Here is a 21,740-nt window from a genome sequence, read left to right as displayed (position 1 = left end):
AAGGTACAAATTACATATTTGAATTGCATCTATGTGCTGGATTCAAATGTCCCCCCCCCTTCCTTTCTCAATTGTGCCCGTCAGCAGCTATTCTAAGGTTGCTGCCAATGGGTGTGACACATTCATTTCTTCTGTGGGGTACACTGGACTCCACAAGGATTCACATTGGGGTGTAGAGTAGGATCTTGATCTGAGGCACCAACCGGCTCAAAGCTTTTGACTGTTCCCAAGAAGCTCAGTGCATTCTCCTCTATAACCCCGCTTCCATGAACAGGGAGCTCAGTTTGTAGTTGGTGCCTTCAGTAGCAGGCCAATTAACAGGGGCCTGCCTCAGGCAGCCTATTCTTAGCTATTAATTTTGACAAGAAAAGAAGAACTTGTTTTATGAGAATCTACAAGGGCTGCAGCAGGCTAGGTCTAATAGACATCTTTACTGCAGCTTCATCACTCCCAGCGGCGCTGTATACTCCCGTGCCCTGGTTGCTGGGTCACTGCAGCGGAGGCTCCGGTTTCATCCTAAGGTCAGTCACACACACACCACCCTTCCGGATCACGAGGCCGCTGATGAAGGGGAGCGAGGCCGTAGGGGGTGGGCCGTGTGCGCACTGCGGTGGACACTGATTACTGGGCAGCCGCTCCACTAGCCACCAGGTACAGTTAAGGAGCACAGGTCTGGGGGTTTTTCTCCTATATTAACCCAATTTTGTACTGCCCGCAGCGCATTGTGATAGGTAATAGGGCCTGATTCAGGTTGGATTGCAATCACAATAAGCGATCCAACTGCAAAAATTGCTAAGAGCATACGCATGTGCCTGCATTTTCTGCGGCACCCCGCAGAGAATGTGATCGCCTCTGCCTGTCAATCGGGGCGGGGAAGGGGGGGAGAGGTGGGTCAGCAACACTCCATTTCCAAGTCAGGGATGGAGCGGTGCGGGGGCAAGGCTTCAAAATGGGGTCTGCAACGGAGGAGACACAGGGGGCGTGGTCACAGCGGCTGTATGACATCACATTCAGCCGCTGTGATCACAAAAATGGTGGCGGCTTCCTGCGCGCACATACAGTCTGCACCAGCAGGAGCCTACACCATTTTTTATGATCACGCTGAACTGCAGTGCGACTGCAATTACAGCATGGTCAAGAAGGGAGGCGTCATGCTGGGTGGCCATGCCCTGTCACTATGCAGGAGCCAGCACCTCTCACACACTAGTCCCCGGGTGCAGCCCCCAACCCCCGGGACACCCGGAGCAACAAAATGTAGATTCTGGCCACCAGGCCACGCCCCTACCTATGAAACCATGCCTCCTTTTTACCATTGCGCTGCTTATCTGCGCGCACTGCATTACAATCTCCCTCGCCACCTCTCTGGGTGTCACCAGTGATAGTGACACCTCTGCCATGCTTGTAGCAGCTGGTCCTAAGATCTACGCCTCACACCCTGAGTGTTTGCCCTTGTGACTTGTTGATCATCATAGCGAAGCAGATGCTTACAGAAAACTGCAGGGGCTTAGATTGAAAATAAAAAAAATGATGGGTATAAGGTAGAGAGGAGCGGGTTCGGTTCTCCGAGAACCGAATTCCCCACGAACTCCACGTGGTTTACACTGGTCCGAGGCAGGCTCGGTTGTTCCCGCCTGACTCGGAAAACCTGAACAAGGGAAAATGTCATCATCCCGCTGTCGGATTCTTGCGAGATTCGGATTCCATAGAGAAAAGGGGCATGCAGGGCATGGCGGCCTTTTGCAGTGCTTGGATGACCCCTTGTTCGCATTAAACACCCCCACCCTCCTTTGGTGTGGGGCTCATGTTGGCCATGCCCCATCCCCTGAAGCATTCAAGCTGATTTCTTGCAGCAGCTGGGCACTGTAACAGCTCCAGAGCTGCTCTGTAAGGCAAGTAAAAGGGTGTGGGCCCTGCAGCACCACCTGTAGTTCGCATTGTGCGTTGGAAGGCACAAAGTAAGCAGACGGGAGGAGAAGTCAGGATAGTACACAAGGGCATCCTTTTCTCTTAGTCCGTAGAGGATGCTGGGGTCACATTAAGAACCATGGGGTATAGACGGGATCCGCAAGAGACATGGGCACTTTAAGACTTTCAAAGGGTGTGAACTGGCTCCTCCCTCTATGCCCCTCCTCCAGACTCCAGTTATAGGAACTGTGCCCAGGGAGACGGACATTTCGAGGAAAGGATTTATAGTTAAACTAAGGTGAGCATCTTACCAGCTCACACCTTAAGCATGCCGCAGAACGTGGCATTCAACAGAACACAAGCCAACGGCATGAACAATTGCAGCAAAAAGCTGACCAGAACCGTAACACAACATGTGTATAACCACAAGTAATAACTGCAGACACAGTATGGACTGGGACGGGTGCCCAGCATCCTCTACGTACTAAGAGAAAAGGATTTACCGGTAGGTATTAAAATCCTATTTTCTCATACGACCTAGAGGATGCTGGGGTCACATTAAGAACCATGGGGTTATACCAAAGCTCTTGAACGGGTGGGAGAGTGCGTACGACTCTGCAGCACCGAATGACCCAACTTGAGGTTATCATCAGCCAAGGTATCAAACTTGTAAAACTTAGCAAAAGTGTTTACTAAATAGCTGCTCGGCAAAGTTGCAATGCCGAGACTCCCCGACCAGCTGCCCAGGATGAACCCACCTTTCTAGTAGAATGGGTCTTCACCTAATTCAGTAACGGCAATCCTGCCGTGGAATGAGCATGCTGAATCTTACCACAGATCCAGCGCATAATGGTCTGCATGGAAGCAGGACACCCAATCATGTTGGGAGCATACAGGACAAACAGAGCCTCTGTTTTCCTAATCTGAACCGTTCTGGTGACATAAATTTTCAAAGTTCTGACCACAGCCAGAGACTTTGACTCAACGAAGGTGTCAGTGGCCAAAGGCACCATGTGGAAAGATGAACCACCTTCGGCAGAAATTGTTGACGTGTCCTCAATTCTGCTCTATCTTCATGAAAGATCAAATAAAGGCTCTTGTGATACTGCATGGTTTGTACTGTTTTCCATGTGCTCCCAGATCTTTCAAGCAAGTAGCATGGTCAAGAAAGTTCTGTTTGAAAAGAAACAAACATTTACTGTCATTGTTATGCAAATAAACTTACATTAAAGCTAACAAGAAAGCACACTCGTTCTGTCTTTAAACTGATAAAAGAAACCCCAATAATATGGGGCATGCAAAAATTGAGATAAAACTCAGTTTTGCTCCTCTCCACGGAAATCTTTAATAAAAGGCGAAATATTTGTTAGTTCTGAAGAGAAACCAGAGCATGACCAAGATTCCACCTGTCGCCTGAGTGCCATGCCAGCAGTTCTCATTCAGCTCAAAGTGAGCACCCAATTTGAATGAAAGAAAGCAGATTTCTCACCAGGCTTCCCCTTGCTATAAACATGGTTTGTACTCTTTTCCATGTGCTCCCAGATCTTTCAAACAATTAGTGTGGTCAAGAAAGTTCTGTTTGAAAAGAAACAAACATTTACTGTAATTTCTATGCAAATGAGCTTACATTAAAGCACACTCGTTCTATCTTTAAACCAATAAAATAAAACCCCAATAAGATGGGGCATGCAAAAATTGAGATAAAACTCAGTTTTGCTCCTCTCCACGGAAATCTTTAGTAAAAGGCGAAAGATTTGTTCGTTCTGAAGAGAAACCACAGCATGACCAAGATTCTACCTGTCGCCTGAGTGCCATGCCAGCAGTCCTCATTCAGCTCAAAGTGAGCACCCAATTTGAAAGAAAGAAAGCAGATTTCTCACCAGGCTTCCCCTTGCTATAAACATGGTTTGTACTCTTTTCCATGTGCTCCCAGATCTTTCAAGCAATTAGTATAGTCAAGAAAGTTCTGTTTGAAAAGAAACAAACATTTACTGTCATTTCTACGCAAATGAGCTTACATTAAAGCACACTCGTTCTATCTTTAAACTGATAAAAGAAACCCCAATAAGACGGGGCATGCAAAAATTGAGATAAAACTCAGTTTTGCTCCTCTCCACGGAAATCTTTAGTAAAAGGCGAAAGATTTGTTCGTTCTGAAGAGAAACCAGAGCATGACCAAGATTCCACCTGTCGCCTGAGTGCCATGCCAGCAGTCCTCATTCAGCTCAAAGTGAGCACCCAATTTGAAAGAAAGAAAGCAGATTTCTCACCAGGCTTCCCCTTGCTATAAGCATGGTTTGTACTCTTTTCCATGTGCTCCCAGATCTTTCAAGCAATTAGTATGGTCAAGAAAGTTCTGCTTGAAAAGAAACAGACATTTATTGTCATTGTTATGCAAATATACTTACATTAAAGCTAACAAGAAAGCACACTCGTTCTGTCTTTAATCCGATAAAAGAAACCCCAATAATATGGGACATGCAAAAATTGAGATAAAACTCAGTTTTGCTCCTCTCCACGGAAATCTTTAGTAAAAGGCGAAAGATTTGTTCGTTCTGAAGAGAAACCAGAGCATGACCAAGATTCCACCTGTCGCCTGAGTGCCGTGCCAGCAGTCCTCATTCAGATCAAAGTGAGCGCCCAATTTGAAAGAAAGCAGATTTCTCACCTGTCTTCTCCTTGCTATAAGCATGGTTTGTACGGTATTCCATGTGCTCCCAGATCTTTCAAGCAAGTAGCATGGTCAAGAAAGTTCTGTTTGAAAAGAAACAAACATTTACTGTCATTTCTATGCAAATGAGCTTACATTAAAGCACACTCATTCTATCTTTAAACCGATAAAAGAAACCCCAAAAAGATGGGGCATGCAAAAATTGAGATAAAACTCGGTTTTGCTCCTCTCCACGGAAATCTTTAGTAAAAGGCGAAAGATTTGTTCGTTCTGAAGAGAAACCAGAGCATGACCAAGATTTTTATCTGAAAATATGTGTTCTCCCTGCAGTTGTTGTCCCCAGATGAGAGTTCCCTTGTGCTGCCTCAGTTGAATCTCCTTTACTTGACAGGGGGATGCTCGAGCAGCGACCCTACCCAGCTCTAGCCCAACTCCTACTTACCTGCCAGGTGAGATACTATGATCATGAAGGTGCTTCTCCCAGGGCAAGGCTCACCCATTGCACTCTGGGTGTGCTGCTTCTGCGATTTCCCCAAATGTGGGAAACTTGACTGCATAATTTGTGTTTCCCCTGGTCGGCTCTCGTATAATTCAGATCTCTTTGTCTCAGGTCTCTCTCCAGCCTAGTTTGCTGTCTGTTTCTACTTCTCTTTTCTTGAGCCGCTCCCTTCTATGCCCTTGCGCACTATCCTGACTTCTCCCGTCTGCTTACTTTGTGCCTTCCAACGCACAATGCAAACTACAGGTAGTGCTGCAGGACCCACACCCTTTTACTTGCCTTACAGAGCGTCTCTGGAGCAGTTACAGTGCCCAGCTGCTGCAAGAAATCAGCTTGAATGCTTCAGGGGCTGGGGAATAGCCAACATGAGCCCCACACCGAAGGAGGGTGGAGGTGTGTAATGCGAACTAGGGGTCATCCAAGCGCCGCAAAAGGCCGCCATGCCCTGCACGCCCCTTGTCTCTTTTCATATGCAGACGAGGGTTGAAGCCAACTTTGACCCACTGTTTGGATGACATCACCATATGCAAATCCATCTGCTGCAGGCCTTCCCCCAGGAATGCTTGCACTAGTTGTTGCATTTGGTTTGTTGTTTGGGGGTGCTTCAGTATTAGGCAGCCTTCTGCCCTCCCATGTTCATCTGAAAATATATGTTCTCCCTGCAGTTGTTGTCCCCAGATGAGAGTTCCCTTGTGCTGCCTCAGTTGAATCTCCTTTACTTGACAGAGATGTGCCTGAGCAGCGGCCCTCCCCAGCCCTATCCCAAATCATACTTATTTTGCATAGGCGATACCATGGTCATGAAGATTGTTCTCCCAGGGTGAGGTTCATTCATTGCATTCTGGGTATGCTGACCCCTGTGATTTCCCCAAATGTGGGAAACTCGACTGCATTATTTGTGGTAGTGGGGGACTGTGTTTGTGCTTTCCTCTGGTCAGCTCTGGTAAAAATCAGATTTCTTTATCTCAGATCTTCCTCTAGCCTTGTTCTTCTTTCGAGAGTTCCCTTGTGCTGCCTCAGTTGGATCTCTTTCACTTGACAGGGGGGTGCCCGAGCAGCGACCCTCCCCAGCTCTAGCCCAACTCCTACTTACCTGCCAGGTGAGATACTATGATCATGAAGGTGCTTCTCCCAGGGCAAGGCTCACCCATTGCACTCTGGTTGTGCTGCCCCTGTGATTTCCCCAAATGTGGGAAACTTGACTGCATAATTTGTGTTTCCCTTGGTCGGCTCTCGTATAATTCAGATCTCTTTGTCTCAGGTCTATCTCCAGCCTAGTTTGCTGTCTGTTTCCACTTCTCTTTTCTTGAGCCGCTCCCTTCTATGCCCTTGCGCACTATCCTGACTTCTCCCGTCTGCTTACTTCGTGCCTTCCAACGCACAATGCAAACTACAGGTAGTGCTGCAGGGCCCACACCCTTTTACTTGCCTTACAGAGCAGCTCTGGAGCAGTTACAGTGCCCAGCTGCTGCAAGAAATCAGCTTGAATGCTTCAGGGGCTGGGGCATAGCCAACATGAGCCCCACACCGAAGGAGGGTGGAGGTGTGTAATGCTAACTAGGGGTCATCCAAGCGCCGCAAAAGGACGCCATGCCCTGCACGCCCCTTTTCTCTTTTCATATGCAGACGAGGGTTGAAGCCAACTTTGACCCACTGCTTGGATGGCATCACCATATGCAAATCCATCTGCTGCAGGCCTTCCCCCAGGAATGCTTGCACTAGTTGTAGCATTTGGTTTGTTGTTTGGGGGTGCTTCAGTATTAGGCAGCCTTCTGCCCTCCCATGTTCATCTGAAAATATGTGTTCTCCCTGCAGTTGTTGTCCCCAGATGAGAGTTCCCTTGTGCTGCCTCAGTTGAATCTCCTTTACTTGACAGAGATGTGCCTGAGCAGCGGCCCTCCCCAGCCCTATCCCAAATCATACTTATTTTGCATAGGAGAGACCATGGTCTTGAAGATTGTTCTCCCAGGGTGAGGTTCATTCATTGCATTCTGGGTATGCTGACCCCTGTGATTTCCCCAAATGTGGGAAACTCAACTGCATTATTTGTGGTAGTGGGGGACTGTGTTTGTGCTTTCCTCTGGTCAGCTCTGGTAAAAGTCAGATTTCTTTGTTTCAGTTCTTCCTCTAGCCTTGTTCTTCTTTCGAGAGTTCCCTTGTGCTGCCTCAGTTGGATCTCCTTCACTTGACAGGGGGGTGCCCGAGCAGCGACCCTCCCCAGCTCTAGCCCAACTTCTACTTACCTGCCAGGTGAGATACTATAATCATGAAGGTGCTTCTCCCAGGGCAAGGCTCACCCATTGCACTCTGGATTTGCTGCCCCTGCGATTTCCCCAAATGTGGGAAACTTGACTGCATAATTTGTGTTTCCCCTGGTCGGCTCTCGTATAATTCAGATCTCTTTGTCTCAGGTCTCTCTCCAGCCTAGTTTGCTGTCTGTTTCCACTTCTCTTTTCTTAAGCCGCTCCATTCTATGGCCTTGCGCACTATCCTTACTTCTCCCGTCTGCTTACTTTGTGCCTTCCAATGCACAATGCAAACTACAGGTAGTGCTGCAGGGCCCACACCCTTTTACTTGCTTTACAGAGCAGCTCTGGAGCTGTTACAGTGCCCAGCTGCTGCAAGAAATCAGCTTGAATGCTTCAGGGGCTGGGGCATAGCCAACATGAGCCCCACACCGAAGGAGGGTGGAGGTGTTTAATGCGAACTAGGGGTCATCCAAGCGCCGCAAAAGGCAGCCATGCCCTGCACACCCCTTTTTTATTTTCATATGCAGACGAGGGTTGAATCCAACTTTGACCCACTGCTTGGATGACATCACCATATGCAAATCCGTCTGCTGCAGGCCTTCCCCCAGGAATGCTTGCACTAGTAGTTGCATTTGGTTTGTTGTTTGGGGGTGCTTCAGTATTAGGCAGCCTTCTGCCCTCCCATGTTCATCTGAAAATATGTGTTCTCCCTGCAGTTGTTGTCCCCAGATGAGAGTTCCCTTGTGCTGCCTCAGTTGAATCTCCTTTACTTGACAGAGATGTGCCTGAGCAGCGGCCCTCCCCAGCCCTATCCCAAATCATACTTATTTTGCATAGGAGATACCATGGTCATGAAGATTGTTCTCCCAGGGTGAGGTTCATTCATTGCACTCTGGGTATGCTGACCCCTGTGATTTCCCCAAATGTGGGAAACTCGACTGCATTATTTGTGGTAGTGGGGGACTGTGTTTGTGCTTTCCTCTGGTCAGCTCTGGTAAAAGTCAGATTTCTTTGTCTCAGATCTTCCTCTAGCCTTGTTCTTCTTTCGAGAGTTCCCTTGTGCTGCCTCAGTTGGATCTCCTTCACTTGACAGGGGGTGCCCGAGCAGCAATCCTCCACAGCTCTAGCCCAACTCCTACTTACCTGCCAGGTGAGATACTATGATCTTCACTGTTAGGGCAATCAGGATGTGGAATTCCCTGCCAGGGAAGGTGGTAATGGCGGACTCTGTAATTGGATTTAAAAAAGGAATGGATACATTTCTGAATGAAAAAGCTATCCAAGGTTATAATACTTAAAATATCAACATGGTTAATCCGGGGGTAACATGAGTTATAGTAGCTAACTAGTCATAAAACATTATTCAGCAAGTATGTAGAATCATCACAACTTAAAACAGGTTGAACACGATGGGCAATTTGCCTCTATTCAACCTCAAAAACTATGTTACCATAAGTTACTATATTACTATGTTACTGTAGTATACAGAACACCACAATGTAATGAGCAGTGATAGTGAGCACTGATGAGGATACTAGAACTGACACTGAGCAGCAAGATGCAGCACTGGACTATTAGTAATGTACTGTAGTATGCTGAGCACCACAATGCAGCACAAGACAATGAGCAGTGATACTGAGCACTGATGAGGATACTACTGAGAACTGACACTGAGCAGGAGAGACACACTACTAGTATTACTGAGCAGCAATAAGTAACCACTGATACTGAGCACTGATATTGAGATTTCCACTGAGAGAACATAGCCACGTCCTCTCCGCTCTCTCTTCAATGCACGAGTAAAAATGGCGGCAACGCGCAGCTCTTTATATGGAATCCGAATCTCGCGAGAATCCGACAGCGGGATGATGACATTTTCCCTTGTTCAGGTTTTCCGAGTCAGGCGGGAACAACCGAGCCTGCCTCGGACCAGTGTAAACCACGTGGAGTTCGTCGGGAATTCGGTTCTCGGAGAACCGAACCCGCTCCTCTATATATACTATATTACTATGTTACTGTAGTATACAGAACACCACAATGCAATGAGCAGTGATAGTGAGCACTGATGAGGATACTAGAACTGACACTGAGCAGCAAGATGCAGCACTGGACTATTAGTAATGTACTGTAGTATGCTGAGCACCACAATGCAGCACAAGACAATGAGCAGTGATACTGAGCACTGATGAGGATACTACTGAGAACTGACACTGAGCAGGAGAGACACACTACTAGTATTACTGAGCAGCAATAAGTAACCACTGATACTGAGCACTGATATTGAGATTTCCACTGAGAGAACATAGCCACGTCCTCTCCGCTCTCTCTTCAATGCACGAGTAAAAATGGCAGCAACGCGCAGCTCTTTATATGGAATCCGAATCTCACGAGAATCTGACAGCGGGATGATGACATTTTCCCTTGTTCAGGTTTTCCGAGTCAGGCAGGAACAACCGAGCCTGCCTCGGACCAATGTAAACCACGTGGAGTTCGTGGGGAATTCGGTTCTCGGAGAACCGAACCCGCTCCTCTCTACCTTATACCCATCAATTGTTTTTATTTTCAATCTAAGCCCCTGCAGTTTTCTGTAAGCATCTGCTTCACTATGATGATCAACAAGTCACAAGGGCAAACACTCAGGGCTTGAGGCGTAGATCTTAGGACCAGCTGCTACAAGCATGGCAGAGGTGTCACTATCACTGGTGACACCCAGAGAGGTGGCGAGGGAGATTGTAATGCAGTGCGCGCAGATAAACAGCGCAATGGTAAAAAGGAGGCATGGTTTCATAGGTAGGGGCGTGGCCTGGTGGCCTGAATCTACATTTTGTTGCTCCGGGTGTCCCGGGGGTTGGGGGCTGCACCCGGGGACTAGTGTGTGAGCGGTGCTGGCTCCTGCACAGTGACAGGGCATGGCCACCCAGCATGACGCCTCCCTTCTTGACCATGCTGTAATTGCAGTCGCACTGCAGTTCAGCGTGATCATAAAAAATGGTGTAGGCTCCTGCTGGTGCAGACTGTAGAGAAAAGCTGCTGTGACCACGCCCCCTGTGTCTCCTCCGTTGCAGACCCCATTTTGAAGCCTTGCCCCCGGACTAAGAGAAAAGAATGCCCTTGCGCACTATCCTGACTTCTCCTCCCGTCTGCTTAATTTGTGCCTTCCAACGCACAATGCGAACAAGAGGTGGTGCTGCAGGGCCCACACCCTTTTACTTGCCTTACAGAACAGCTCTGGAGCTGTTACAGTGCCCAGCTGCTGCAAGAAATCAGCTTGAATGCATCAGGGGATGGGGCATGGCCAACATGAGCCCCACACCAAAGGAGGGTGGAGGTGTTTAATGCGAACTAGGGGTCATCCAAGCACTGCAAAAGGCCGCCATGCCCTGCATGCCCCTTTTCTCTTTTCATATGCAGATGAGGGTTCCAGTCAACTTTGGCCCACTGCTTGGATTTACATCACCGTATGCAAATCCGTCTGCTGCAGACCTTCCCCCAGGAGTGCTTGTACTAGTTGTTGCATATGGGCCCTCATTCCGAGTCGTTCGCTCTGTAAATTTCATCGCATCGCAGTGAAATTCTGCTTAGTACGCATGCGCAATATTCGCACTGCGACTGCGCCAAGTAATTTTACAATGAAGAAAGTATTTTTACTCACGGCTTTTTCTTCGCTCCGGCGATCGTAATGTGATTGACAGGAAATGGGTGTTACTGGGCGGAAACAGGCCGTTTTATGGGCGTGTGGGAAAAAACGCTACAGTTTCCGGAAAAAACGCAGGAGTGGCCGGAGAAACGGGGGAGTGTCTGGGCGAACTCTGGGAGTGTTTGTGACGTCAAACCAGGAACGACAAGCACTGAACTGATCGCAGATGCCGAGTAAGTCTGAAGCTACTCTGAAACTGCTAAGTAGTTTGTAATCGCAATATTGCGAATACATCGGTCGCAATTTTAAGAAGCTAAGATTCACTCCCAGTAGGCGGCGGCTTAGCGTGTGTAACTCTGCTAAAATCGCCTTGCGAGCGATCAACTCGGAATGAGGGCCATGGTTTGATATTTGATGGTGCTTCAGTATTAGGCTGCCTTCCGCCCTCCCATGTTCATCTGAAAAGATGTGGTCTCCCTGCAGTTGTTGTCCCAAGATGAGAGTTCCCTTGTGCTGCCTCAGTTGAATCTCCTTTACTTGACAGAGATGTGCCTGAGCAGCGGCCCTCACCAGCCCTATCCCAAATCATACTTATTTTGCATAGGAGATACCATGGTCATGAAGATTGTTCTCCCAGGGTGAGGTTCATTCATTGCATTCTGGGTATGCTGACCCCTGTGATTTTCCCAAATGTGGGAAACTCGACTGCATTATTTGTGGTAGTGGGGGACTGTGTTTGTGCTTTCCTCTGGTCAGCTCTGGTAAAAGTCAGATTTCTTTGTCTCAGATCTTCCTCTAGCCTTGTTCTTCTTTCGAGAGTTCCCTGGTGCTGCTTCAGTTGGATCTCCTTCACTTCACAGGGGGGAACCCGAGCAGCGACCCTCCCCAGCTCTAGCCCAACTCCTACTTACCTGCCAGGTGAGATACTATGATCATGAAGGTGCTTCTCCCAGGGCAAGGCTCAACCATTGCACTCTGGGTGTGCTGCTCTTGCGATTTCCCCAAATGTGGGAAACTTGACTGCATAATTTGTGTTTCCCCTCGTCGGCTCTCGTATAATTCAGATCTCTTTGTCTCAGGTCTCTCTCCAGCCTAGTTTGCTGTCTGTTTCCACTTCTCTTTTCTTGAGCCGCTCCCTTCTATGCCCTTGCGCACTATCCTGACTTCTCCCGTCTGCTTACTTCGTGCCTTCCAACGCACAATGCGAACTACAGGTAGTGCTGCAGGGCCCACACCCTTTTACTTGCCTTACAGAGTAGCTCTGGAGCAGTTACAGTGCCCAGCTGCTGCAAGAAATCAGCTTGAATGCTTCAGGGGCTGGGGCATAGCCAACATGAGCCCCACACCGAAGGAGGGAGGAGGTGTGTAATGCAAACTAGGGGTCATCCAAGCGCTGCAAAAGGCCGCCATGCCCTGCACGCCCCTTTTCTCTTTTCATATGCAGACGAGGGTTGAAGCCAACTTTGACCCACTGCTTGGATGACATCACCATATGCAAATCCATCTGCTGCAGGCCTTCCCCCAGGAATGCTTGCACTAGTTGTTGCATTTGGTTTGTTGTTTGGGGGTGCTTCAGTATTAGGCAGCCTTCTGCCCTCACATGTTCATCTGAAAATATGTGTTCTCCCTGCAGTTGTTGTCCCCAGATGAGAGTTCCCTTGTGCTGCCTCAGTTGAATCTCCTTTACTTGACAGAGATGTGCCTGAGAAGCGGCCCTCCCCAGCCCTATCCCAAATCATACTTATTTTGCATAGGCGATACCATGGTCATGAAGATTGTTCTCCCAGGGTGAGGTTCATTCATTGCATTCTGGGTATGCTGACCCCTGTGATTTCCCCAAATGTGGGAAACTCGACTGCATTATTTGTGGTAGTGGGGGACTGTGTTTGTGCTTTCCTCTGGCCAGCTCTGGAAAAAGTCAGATTTCTTTGTCTCAGATCTTCCTCTAGCCTTGTTCTTCTTTCGAGAGTTCCCTTGTGCTGCCTCAGTTGGATCTCTTTCACTTGACAGGGGGGTGCCCGAACAGCGACCCTCCCCAGCTCTAGCCCAACTCCTACTTACCTGCCAGGTGAGATACTATGATCATGAAGGTGCTTCTCCCAGGGCAAGGCTCACCCATTGCACTCTGGGTGTGCTGCCCCTGCGATTTCCCCAAATGTGGGAAACTTGACTGCATAATTTGTGTTTCCCTTGGTCGGCTCTCGTATAATTCAGATCTCTTTGTCTCAGGTCTCTCTCCAGCCTAGTTTGCTGTCTGTTTCCACTTCTCTTTTCTTCAGCCGCTCCCTTCTATACCCTTGTGCACTATCCTGACTTCTCCTCCCGTCTGCTTACTTTGTGCCTTCCAATGCACAATGCAAACTACAGGTAGTGCTGCAGGGCCCACACCCTTTTACTTGCCTTACAGAGCAGCTCTGGAGCTGTTACAGTGCCCAGCTGCTGCAAGAAATCAGCTTGAATGCTTCAGGGGATGGGGCATGGCCAACATGAGCCCCACACCAAAGGAGGGTGGAGGTGTTTAATGCGAACTAGGGGTCATCCAAGCACCGCAAAAGGCCGCCATGCCCTGCACGCCCCTTTTCTCTTTTCATATGCAGATGAGGGTTGAAGCCAACTTTGACCCACTGCTTGGATGACATCACCGTATGCAAATCCGTCTTCTGCAGAACTTCCCCCAGGAATGCTTGCACTAGTTGTTGCATTTGGTTTGTTGTTTGGGGGTGCTTCAGTATTAGGCAGCCTTCTGCCCTCCCATGTTCATCTGAAAATATGTGTTCTCCCTGCAGTTGTTGTCCCCAGATGAGAGTTCCCTTGTGCTGCCTCAGTTAAATCTCCTTTACTTGACAGAGATGTGCATGAGCAGCGGCCCTCCCCAGCCCTATTCCAAATCATACTTATTTTGCATAGGAGATACCATGGTCATGAAGATTTTTCTCCCAGGGTGAGGTTCATTCATTGCATTTTGGGTATGCTGACCCCTGTGATTTCCCCAAATGTGGGAAACTCAGCTGCATTATTTGTGGTAGTGGGGGACTGTGTTTGTGCTTTCCTCTGGTCAGCTCTGGTAAAAGTCAGATTTCTTTGTCTCAGATTTTCCTCTAGCCTTGTTCTTCTTTCGAGAGTTCCCTTGTGCTGCCTTAGTTGGATCTCCTTCACTTTACAGGGGGGTACCCGAGCAGCGACCCTCCCCAGCTCTAGCCCAACTCCTACTTACCTGCCAGGTGAGATACTATGATCATGAAGGTGCTTCTCCCAGGGCAAGGCTAACCCATTGCACTCTGGGTGTGCTGCTCCTGCGATTTCCCCAAATGTGGGAAACTTGACTGTATAATTTGTGTTTCCCCTGGTCGGCTCTCGTATAATTCAGATCTCTTTGTCTCAGGTCTCTCTCCAGCCTAGTTTGCTGTCTGTTTCCACTTCTCTTTTCTTGAGCCGCTCCCTTCTATGCCCTTGCGCACTATCCTGACTTCTCCTCCTGTCTGCTTACTTTGTGCCTTCCAACGCACAATGCGAACTACAGGTAGTGCTGCAGGGCCCACACCCTTTTACTTGCCTTACAGAGCAGCTCTGGAGCTGTTACAGTGCCCAGCTGCTGCAAGAAATCAGCTTGAATGCTTCAGGGGCTGGGGCATAGCCAACATGAGCCCCACACCAAAGGAGGGTGGAGGTGTTTAATGCAAACTAGGGGTCAGCCAAGCGCCGCAAAAGGCCACCATGCCCTGCACGCCCCTTTTCTCTTTTCATATGCAGACGAGGGTTGAAGCCAACTTTGACCCACTGCTTGGATGACATCACCATATGCAAATCCATCTGCGGCAGGCCTTCCCCCAGGAATGCTTGCACTAGTTGTTGCATTTGGTTTGTTGTTTGGGGGTGCTTCAGTATTAGGCAGTCTTCTGCCCTCCCATGTTCATCTGAAAATATATGTTCTCCCTGCAGTTGTTGTCCCAAGATGAGAGTTCCCTTGTGCTGCCTCAGTTGAATCTCCTTTACTTGACAGAGATGTGCATGAGCAGCGGCCCTCCCCAGCCCTATTCCAAATCATACTTATTTTGCATAGGAGATACCATGGTCATGAAGATTTTTCTCCCAGGGTGAGGTTCATTCATTGCATTTTGGGTATGCTGACCCCTGTGATTTCCCCAAATGTGGGAAACTTGACTGCATTATTTGTGGTAGTGGGAGACTGTGTTTGTGCTTTCCTCTGGTCAGCTCTGGTAAAAGTCAGATTTCTTTGTCTCAGATCTTCCTCTAGCCTTGTTCTTCTTTCAAGAGTTCCCTGGTGCTGCCTCAGTTGGATCTCCTTCACTTCACAGGGGGGAACCCGAGCAGCGACCCTCCCCAGCTCTAGCCCAACTCCTACTTACCTGCCAGGTGAGATACTATGATCATGAAGGTGCTTCTCCCAGGGCAAGGCTCAACCATTGCACTCTGGGTGTGCTGCTCCTGCGATTTCCCCAAAATGTGGGAAACTTGACTGCATAATTTGTGTTTCCCCTCGTCGGCTCTCGTATAATTCAGATCTCTTTGTCTCAGGTCTCTCTCCAGCCTAGTTTGCTGTCTGTTTCCACTTCTCTTTTCTTGAGCCGCTCCCTTCTATGCCCTTGCGCACTATCCTGACTTCTCCCGTCTGCTTACTTCGTGCCTTCCAACGCACAATGCGAACTACAGGTAGTGCTGCAGGGTCCACACCCTTTTACTTGCCTTACAGAGTAGCTCTGGAGCAGTTACAGTGCCCAGCTGCTGCAAGAAATCAGCTTGAATGCTTCAGGGGCTGGGGCATAGCCAACATGAGCCCCACACCGAAGGAGGGTGGAGGTGTGTAATGCGAACTAGGGGTCATCCAAGCGCTGCAAAAGGCCGCCATGCCCTGCACGCCCCTTTTCTCTTTTCATATGCAGACGAGGGTTGAAGCCAACTTTGACCCACTGCTTGGATGACATCACCATATGCAAATCCATCTGCTGCAGGCCTTCCCCCAGGAATGCTTGCACTAGTTGTTGCATTTGGTTTGTTGTTTGGGGGTGCTTCAGTATTAGGCAGCCTTCTGCCCTCACATGTTCATCAGAAAATATGTGTTCTCCCTGCAGTTGTTGTCCCCAGATGAGAGTTCCCTTGTGCTGCCTCAGTTGAATCTCCTTTACTTGACAGAGATGTGCCTGAGCAGCGGCCCTCCCCAGCCCTATCCCAAATCATACTTATTTTGCATAGGCGATACCATGGTCATGAAGATTGTTCTCCCAAGGTGAGGTTCATTCATTGCATTCTGGGTATGCTGACCCCTGTGATTTCCCCAAATGTGGGAAACTCGACAGCATTATTTGTGGTAGTGGGGGACTGTGTTTGTGCTTTCCTCTGGTCAGCTCTGGAAAAAGTCAGATTTCTTTGTCTCAGATCTTCCTCTAGCCTTGTTCTTCTTTCGAGAGTTCCCTTGTGCTACCTCAGTTGGATCTCTTTCACTTGACAGGGGGGTGCCCGAACAGCGACCCTCCCCAGCTCTAGCCCAACTCCTACTTACCTGCCAGGTGAGATACTATGATTATGAAGGTGCTTCTCCCAGGGCAAGGCTCACCCATTGCACTCTGGGTGTGCTGCCCCTGCGATTTCCCCAAATGTGGGAAACTTGACTGCATAATTTGTGTTTCCCCTGGTCGGCTCTCGTATAATTCAGATCTCTTTGTCTCAGGTCTCTCTCCAGCCTAGTTTGCTGTCTGTTTCCACTTCTCTTTTCTTGAGCCGCTCCCTTCTATGCCCTTGCGCACTATCCTGACTTCTCCTCCTGTCTGCTTACTTTGTGCCTTCCAACGCACAATGCGATCTACAGGTAGTGCTGCAGGGCCCAGACCCTTTTACTTGCCTTACAGAGCAGCTCTGGAGCTGTTACAGTGCCCAGCTGCTGCAAGAAATCAGCTTGAATGCTTCAGGGGCTGGGGCATAGCCAACATGAGCCCCACACCAAAGGAGGGTGGAGGTGTTTAATGCAAACTAGGGGTCAGCCAAGCGCCGCAAAAGGCCACCATGCCCTGCACGCCCCTTTTCTCTTTTCATATGCAGACGAGGGTTGAAGCCAACTTTGACCCACTGCTTGGATGACATCACCATATGCAAATCCCTCTGCGGCAGGCCTTCCCCCAGGAATGCTTGCACTAGTTGTTGCATTTGGTTTGTTGTTTGGGGGTGCTTCAGTATTAGGCAGCCTTCTGCCCTCCCATGTTCATCTGAAAATATATGTTCTCCCTGCAGTTGTTGTCCCAAGATGAGAGTTCCCTTGTGCTGCCTCAGTTGAATCTCCTTTACTTGACAGAGATGTGCATGAGCAGCGGCCCTCCCCAGCCCTATTCCAAATCATACTTATTTTGCATAGGAGATACCATGGTCATGAAGATTTTTCTCCCAGGGTGAGGTTCATTCATTGCATTTTGGGTATGCTGACCCCTGTGATTTCCCCAAATGTGGGAAACTTGACTGCATTATTTGTGGTAGTGGGAGACTGTGTTTGTGCTTTCCTCTGGCCAGCTCTGGTAAAAGTCAGATTTCTTTGTCTCAGATTTTCCTTTAGCCTTGTTCTTCTTTCGAGAGTTCCCTTGTGCTGCCTCAGTTGGATCTCCTTCACTTTACAGGGGGGTGCCCGAGCAGCGACCCTCCCCAGCTCTAGCCCAACTCCTACTTACCTGCCAGGTGAGATACTATGATCATGAAGGTGCTTCTCCCAGGGCAAGGCTCACCCATTGTACTCTGGGTGTGCTGCTCCTGCGATTTCCCCAAATGTGGGAAACTTGACTGCATAATTTGTGTTTCCCCTGGTCGGCTCTCGTATAATTCAGATCTCTTTGTCTCAGGTCTCTCTCCAGCCTAGTTTGCTGTCTGTTTCCACTTCTCTTTTCTTCAGCCGCTCCCTTCTATACCCTTGTGCACTATCCTGACTTCTCCTCCCGTCTGCTTACTTTGTGCCTTCCAATGCACAATGCAAACTACAGGTAGTGCTGCAGGGCCCACACCCTTTTACTTGCCTTACAGAGCAGCTCTGGAGCTGTTGCAGTGCCAAGCTGCTGCAAGAAATCAGCTTGAATGCTTCAGGGGCTGGGGCATAGCCAACATGAGCCCCACACCGAAGGAGGGTGGAGGTGTTTAATGCAAACTAGGGGTCAGACAAGCGCAGCAAAAGGCCACCATGCCCTGCACGCCCCTTTTCTGTTTTCATATGCAGACGAGGGTTGAAGCCAACTTTGACCCACTGCTTGGATGACATCACCATATGCAAATCCATCTGCGGCAGGCCTTCCCCCAGGAATGCTTGCACTAGTTGTTGCATTTGGTTTGTTGTTTGGGGGTGCTTCAGTATTAGGCAGCCTTCTGCCCTCCCATGTTCATCTGAAAATATATGTTCTCCCTGCAGTTGTTGTCCCTAGATGAGAGTTCCCTTGTGCTGCCTCAGTTGAATCTCCTTAACTTGACAGAGATGTGCCTGAGCAGCGGCCCTCCCCAGCTCTATCCCAAATCATACTTATTTTGCATAGGAGATACCATGGTCATGAAGATTATTCTCCCAGGGTGAGGTTCATTCATTGCATTCTGGGTATGCTGACCCCTGTGATTTCCCCAAATGTGGGAAACTCGACTGCTTTATTTGTGGTAGTGGGGGACTGTGTTTGTGTTTTCCTCTGGTCAGCTCTGGTAAAAGTCAGATTTCTTTGTTTCAGAGCCTTGTTCTTCTTTTGAGAGTTCCCTTGTGCTGCCTCAGTTGGATCTCCTTCACTTGACAGGGGGGTGCCCGAGCAGAGACCCTCCCCAGCTCTAGCCCAACTCCTACTTACCTGCCAGGTGAGATACTATGATCATGAAGGTGCTTCTCCCAGGGCAAGGCTCACCCATTGCACTCTGGGTGTGCTGCCCCTGCAATTTCCCCAAATGTGGGAAACTTGACTGCATAATTTGTGTTTCCCCTGGTCGGCTCTCGTATAATTCAGATCTCTTTGTCTCAGGTCTCTCTCCAGCCTAGTTTGCTGTCTGTTTCCACTTCTCTTTTCTTCAGCCGCTCCCTTCTATGCCCTTGTGCACTATCCTGACTTCCCCGTCTGCTTACTTTGTGCCTTCCAACGCACAATGCAAACTACAGGTAGTGCTGCAGGGCCCACACCCATTTACTTGCTTTACAGAGCAGCTCTGGAGCTGTTACAGTGCCCAGCTGCTGCAAGAAATCAGCTTGAATGCTTCAGGGGCTGGGGCATAGCCAACATGAGCCCCACACCGAAGGAGGGTGGAGGTGTTTAATGCGAACTAGGGGTCATCCAAGCGCCGCAAAAGGCAGCCATGCCCTGCACACCCCTTTTTTATTTTCATATGCAGACGAGGGTTGAAGCCAACTTTGACCCACTGCTTGGATGACATCACCATATGCAAATCCGTCTGCTGCAGGCCTTCCCCCAGGAATGCTTGCACTAGTAGTTGCATTTGGTTTGTTGTTTGGGGGTGCTTCAGTATTAGGCAGCCTTCTGCCCTCCCATGTTCATCTGAAAATATGTGTTCTCCCTGCAGTTGTTGTCCCCAGATGAGAGTTCCCTTGTGCTGCCTCAGTTGAATCTCCTTTACTTGACAGAGATGTGCCTGAGCAGCGGCCCTCCACAGCCCTATCCCAAATCATACTTATTTTGCATAGGAGATACCATGGTCATGAAGATTGTTCTCCCAGGGTGAGGTTCATTCATTGCACTCTGGGTATGCTGACCCCTGTGATTTCCCCAAATGTGGGAAACTCGACTGCATTATTTGTGGTAGTGGGGGACTGTGTTTGTGCTTTCCTCTGGTCAGCTCTGGTAAAAGTCAGATTTCTTTGTCTCAGATCTTCCTCTAGCCTTGTTCTTCTTTCGAGAGTTCCCTTGTGCTGCCTCAGTTGGATCTCCTTCACTTGACAGGGGGTGCCCGAGCAGCAATCCTCCACAGCTCTAGCCCAACTCCTACTTACCTGCCAGGTGAGATACTATGATCTTCACTGTTAGGGCAATCAGGATGTGGAATTCCCTGCCAGGGAAGGTGGTAATGGCGGACTCTGTAATTGGATTTAAAAAAGGAATGGATACATTTCTGAATGAAAAAGCTATCCAAGGTTATAATACTTAAAATATCAACATGGTTAATCCGGGGGTAACATGAGTTATAGTAGCTAACTAGTCATAAAACATTATTCAGCAAGTATGTAGAATCATCACAACTTAAAACAGGTTGAACACGATGGGCAATTTGCCTCTATTCAACCTCAAAAACTATGTTACCATATGTTACTATATTACTATGTTACTGTAGTATACAGAACACCACAATGTAATGAGCAGTGATAGTGAGCACTGATGAGGATACTAGAACTGACACTGAGCAGCAAGATGCAGCACTGGACTATTAGTAATGTACTGTAGTATGCTGAGCACCACAATGCAGCACAAGACAATGAGCAGTGATACTGAGCACTGATGAGGATACTACTGAGAACTGACACTGAGCAGGAGAGACACACTACTAGTATTACTGAGCAGCAATAAGTAACCACTGATACTGAGCACTGATATTGAGATTTCCACTGAGAGAACATAGCCACGTCCTCTCCGCTCTCTCTTCAATGCACGAGTAAAAATGGCGGCAACGCGCAGCTCTTTATATGGAATCCGAATCTCGCGAGAATCCGACAGCGGGATGATGACATTTTCCCTTGTTCAGGTTTTCCGAGTCAGGCAGGAACAACCGAGCCTGCCTCGGACCAGTGTAAACCACGTGGAGTTCGTCGGGAATTCGGTTCTCGGAGAACCGAACCCGCTCCTCTATATATACTATATTACTATGTTACTGTAGTATACAGAACACCACAATGCAATGAGCAGTGATAGTGAGCACTGATGAGGATACTAGAACTGACACTGAGCAGCAAGATGCAGCACTGGACTATTAGTAATGTACTGTAGTATGCTGAGCACCACAATGCAGCACAAGACAATGAGCAGTGATACTGAGCACTGATGAGGATACTACTGAGAACTGACACTGAGCAGGAGAGACACACTACTAGTATTACTGAGCAGCAATAAGTAACCACTGATACTGAGCACTGATATTGAGATTTCCACTGAGAGAACATAGCCACGTCCTCTCCGCTCTCTCTTCAATGCACGAGTAAAAATGGCAGCAACGCGCAGCTCTTTATATGGAATCCGAATCTCACGAGAATCTGACAGCGGGATGATGACATTTTCCCTTGTTCAGGTTTTCCGAGTCAGGCAGGAACAACCGAGCCTGCCTCGGACCAATGTAAACCACGTGGAGTTCGTGGGGAATTCGGTTCTCGGAGAACCGAACCCACTCCTCTCTACCTTATACCCATCAATTGTTTTTATTTTCAATCTAAGCCCCTGCAGTTTTCTGTAAGCATCTGCTTCGCTATGATGATCAACAAGTCACAAGGGCAAACACTCAGGGCTTGAGGCGTAGATCTTAGGACCAGCTGCTACAAGCATGGCAGAGGTGTCACTATCACTGGTGACACCCAGAGAGGTGGCGAGGGAGATTGTAATGCAGTGCGCGCAGATAAACAGCGCAATGGTAAAAAGGAGGCATGGTTTCATAGGTAGGGGCGTGGCCTGGTGGCCTGAATCTACATTTTGTTGCTCCGGGTGTCCCGGGGGTTGGGGGCTGCACCCGGGGACTAGTGTGTGAGCGGTGCTGGCTCCTGCACAGTGACAGGGCATGGCCACCCAGCATGACGCCTCCCTTCTTGACCATGCTGTAATTGCAGTC

At 48.8% G+C, this 21,740-nt stretch overlaps 24 non-coding genes and 2 pseudogenes across 24 annotated transcripts; 21 read left to right on the top strand and 5 right to left on the bottom strand.

The window, feature by feature from the left end:
• Positions 1–3,181: 3,181 nt before the first annotated feature.
• Positions 3,182–3,297, bottom strand: LOC135012481 (U5 spliceosomal RNA). The gene has a single exon (XR_010211431.1). It is a non-coding gene; the product is annotated as a U5 spliceosomal RNA (small nuclear RNA).
• A 275-nt stretch (positions 3,298–3,572) lies between these two features.
• Positions 3,573–3,688, bottom strand: LOC135012469 (U5 spliceosomal RNA). The gene has a single exon (XR_010211420.1). It is a non-coding gene; the product is annotated as a U5 spliceosomal RNA (small nuclear RNA).
• A 274-nt stretch (positions 3,689–3,962) lies between these two features.
• Positions 3,963–4,078, bottom strand: LOC135012464 (U5 spliceosomal RNA). The gene has a single exon (XR_010211415.1). It is a non-coding gene; the product is annotated as a U5 spliceosomal RNA (small nuclear RNA).
• Positions 4,079–4,364: 286 nt separating this feature from the next.
• On the bottom strand, positions 4,365–4,480 carry LOC135012465 (U5 spliceosomal RNA). Its single transcript, XR_010211416.1, has one exon. It is a non-coding gene; the product is annotated as a U5 spliceosomal RNA (small nuclear RNA).
• A 270-nt stretch (positions 4,481–4,750) lies between these two features.
• On the bottom strand, positions 4,751–4,866 carry LOC135012460 (U5 spliceosomal RNA). The gene has a single exon (XR_010211411.1). It is a non-coding gene; the product is annotated as a U5 spliceosomal RNA (small nuclear RNA).
• A 144-nt stretch (positions 4,867–5,010) lies between these two features.
• On the top strand, positions 5,011–5,173 carry LOC135012335 (U1 spliceosomal RNA). Its single transcript, XR_010211338.1, has one exon. It is a non-coding gene; the product is annotated as a U1 spliceosomal RNA (small nuclear RNA).
• A 671-nt stretch (positions 5,174–5,844) lies between these two features.
• LOC135012164 (U1 spliceosomal RNA) lies at positions 5,845–6,008 on the top strand. Its single transcript, XR_010211169.1, has one exon. It is a non-coding gene; the product is annotated as a U1 spliceosomal RNA (small nuclear RNA).
• A 152-nt stretch (positions 6,009–6,160) lies between these two features.
• LOC135012402 (U1 spliceosomal RNA) lies at positions 6,161–6,323 on the top strand. Its single transcript, XR_010211377.1, has one exon. It is a non-coding gene; the product is annotated as a U1 spliceosomal RNA (small nuclear RNA).
• A 671-nt stretch (positions 6,324–6,994) lies between these two features.
• LOC135012121 (U1 spliceosomal RNA) lies at positions 6,995–7,158 on the top strand. Its single transcript, XR_010211126.1, has one exon. It is a non-coding gene; the product is annotated as a U1 spliceosomal RNA (small nuclear RNA).
• Positions 7,159–7,310: 152 nt separating this feature from the next.
• On the top strand, positions 7,311–7,473 carry LOC135012418 (U1 spliceosomal RNA). The gene has a single exon (XR_010211387.1). It is a non-coding gene; the product is annotated as a U1 spliceosomal RNA (small nuclear RNA).
• Positions 7,474–8,144: 671 nt separating this feature from the next.
• LOC135012449 (U1 spliceosomal RNA) lies at positions 8,145–8,308 on the top strand. The gene has a single exon (XR_010211405.1). It is a non-coding gene; the product is annotated as a U1 spliceosomal RNA (small nuclear RNA).
• Positions 8,309–11,548: 3,240 nt separating this feature from the next.
• Positions 11,549–11,712, top strand: LOC135012328 (U1 spliceosomal RNA). Its single transcript, XR_010211331.1, has one exon. It is a non-coding gene; the product is annotated as a U1 spliceosomal RNA (small nuclear RNA).
• A 152-nt stretch (positions 11,713–11,864) lies between these two features.
• On the top strand, positions 11,865–12,000 carry LOC135012414 (U1 spliceosomal RNA; annotated as a pseudogene).
• Positions 12,001–12,698: 698 nt separating this feature from the next.
• LOC135012163 (U1 spliceosomal RNA) lies at positions 12,699–12,862 on the top strand. The gene has a single exon (XR_010211168.1). It is a non-coding gene; the product is annotated as a U1 spliceosomal RNA (small nuclear RNA).
• A 152-nt stretch (positions 12,863–13,014) lies between these two features.
• On the top strand, positions 13,015–13,177 carry LOC135012309 (U1 spliceosomal RNA). Its single transcript, XR_010211313.1, has one exon. It is a non-coding gene; the product is annotated as a U1 spliceosomal RNA (small nuclear RNA).
• Positions 13,178–13,851: 674 nt separating this feature from the next.
• Positions 13,852–14,015, top strand: LOC135012123 (U1 spliceosomal RNA). Its single transcript, XR_010211128.1, has one exon. It is a non-coding gene; the product is annotated as a U1 spliceosomal RNA (small nuclear RNA).
• Positions 14,016–14,167: 152 nt separating this feature from the next.
• On the top strand, positions 14,168–14,330 carry LOC135012358 (U1 spliceosomal RNA). The gene has a single exon (XR_010211356.1). It is a non-coding gene; the product is annotated as a U1 spliceosomal RNA (small nuclear RNA).
• Positions 14,331–15,004: 674 nt separating this feature from the next.
• On the top strand, positions 15,005–15,168 carry LOC135012214 (U1 spliceosomal RNA). Its single transcript, XR_010211219.1, has one exon. It is a non-coding gene; the product is annotated as a U1 spliceosomal RNA (small nuclear RNA).
• A 152-nt stretch (positions 15,169–15,320) lies between these two features.
• On the top strand, positions 15,321–15,457 carry LOC135012411 (U1 spliceosomal RNA; annotated as a pseudogene).
• Positions 15,458–16,155: 698 nt separating this feature from the next.
• On the top strand, positions 16,156–16,319 carry LOC135012230 (U1 spliceosomal RNA). Its single transcript, XR_010211234.1, has one exon. It is a non-coding gene; the product is annotated as a U1 spliceosomal RNA (small nuclear RNA).
• A 152-nt stretch (positions 16,320–16,471) lies between these two features.
• LOC135012338 (U1 spliceosomal RNA) lies at positions 16,472–16,634 on the top strand. The gene has a single exon (XR_010211341.1). It is a non-coding gene; the product is annotated as a U1 spliceosomal RNA (small nuclear RNA).
• Positions 16,635–17,308: 674 nt separating this feature from the next.
• On the top strand, positions 17,309–17,472 carry LOC135012213 (U1 spliceosomal RNA). The gene has a single exon (XR_010211218.1). It is a non-coding gene; the product is annotated as a U1 spliceosomal RNA (small nuclear RNA).
• A 152-nt stretch (positions 17,473–17,624) lies between these two features.
• Positions 17,625–17,787, top strand: LOC135012325 (U1 spliceosomal RNA). Its single transcript, XR_010211328.1, has one exon. It is a non-coding gene; the product is annotated as a U1 spliceosomal RNA (small nuclear RNA).
• Positions 17,788–18,461: 674 nt separating this feature from the next.
• LOC135012184 (U1 spliceosomal RNA) lies at positions 18,462–18,625 on the top strand. The gene has a single exon (XR_010211189.1). It is a non-coding gene; the product is annotated as a U1 spliceosomal RNA (small nuclear RNA).
• Positions 18,626–18,767: 142 nt separating this feature from the next.
• Positions 18,768–18,930, top strand: LOC135012252 (U1 spliceosomal RNA). The gene has a single exon (XR_010211256.1). It is a non-coding gene; the product is annotated as a U1 spliceosomal RNA (small nuclear RNA).
• A 670-nt stretch (positions 18,931–19,600) lies between these two features.
• On the top strand, positions 19,601–19,764 carry LOC135012334 (U1 spliceosomal RNA). Its single transcript, XR_010211337.1, has one exon. It is a non-coding gene; the product is annotated as a U1 spliceosomal RNA (small nuclear RNA).
• The last annotated feature ends 1,976 nt before the right edge of the window (positions 19,765–21,740 follow it).

This window comes from Pseudophryne corroboree, unplaced genomic scaffold (genome assembly GCF_028390025.1).
Source record: "Pseudophryne corroboree isolate aPseCor3 unplaced genomic scaffold, aPseCor3.hap2 scaffold_253, whole genome shotgun sequence".
Taxonomy (NCBI): domain Eukaryota; kingdom Metazoa; phylum Chordata; class Amphibia; order Anura; family Myobatrachidae; genus Pseudophryne; species Pseudophryne corroboree.
This window is presented reverse-complemented; position numbering and strand designations above follow the sequence as displayed.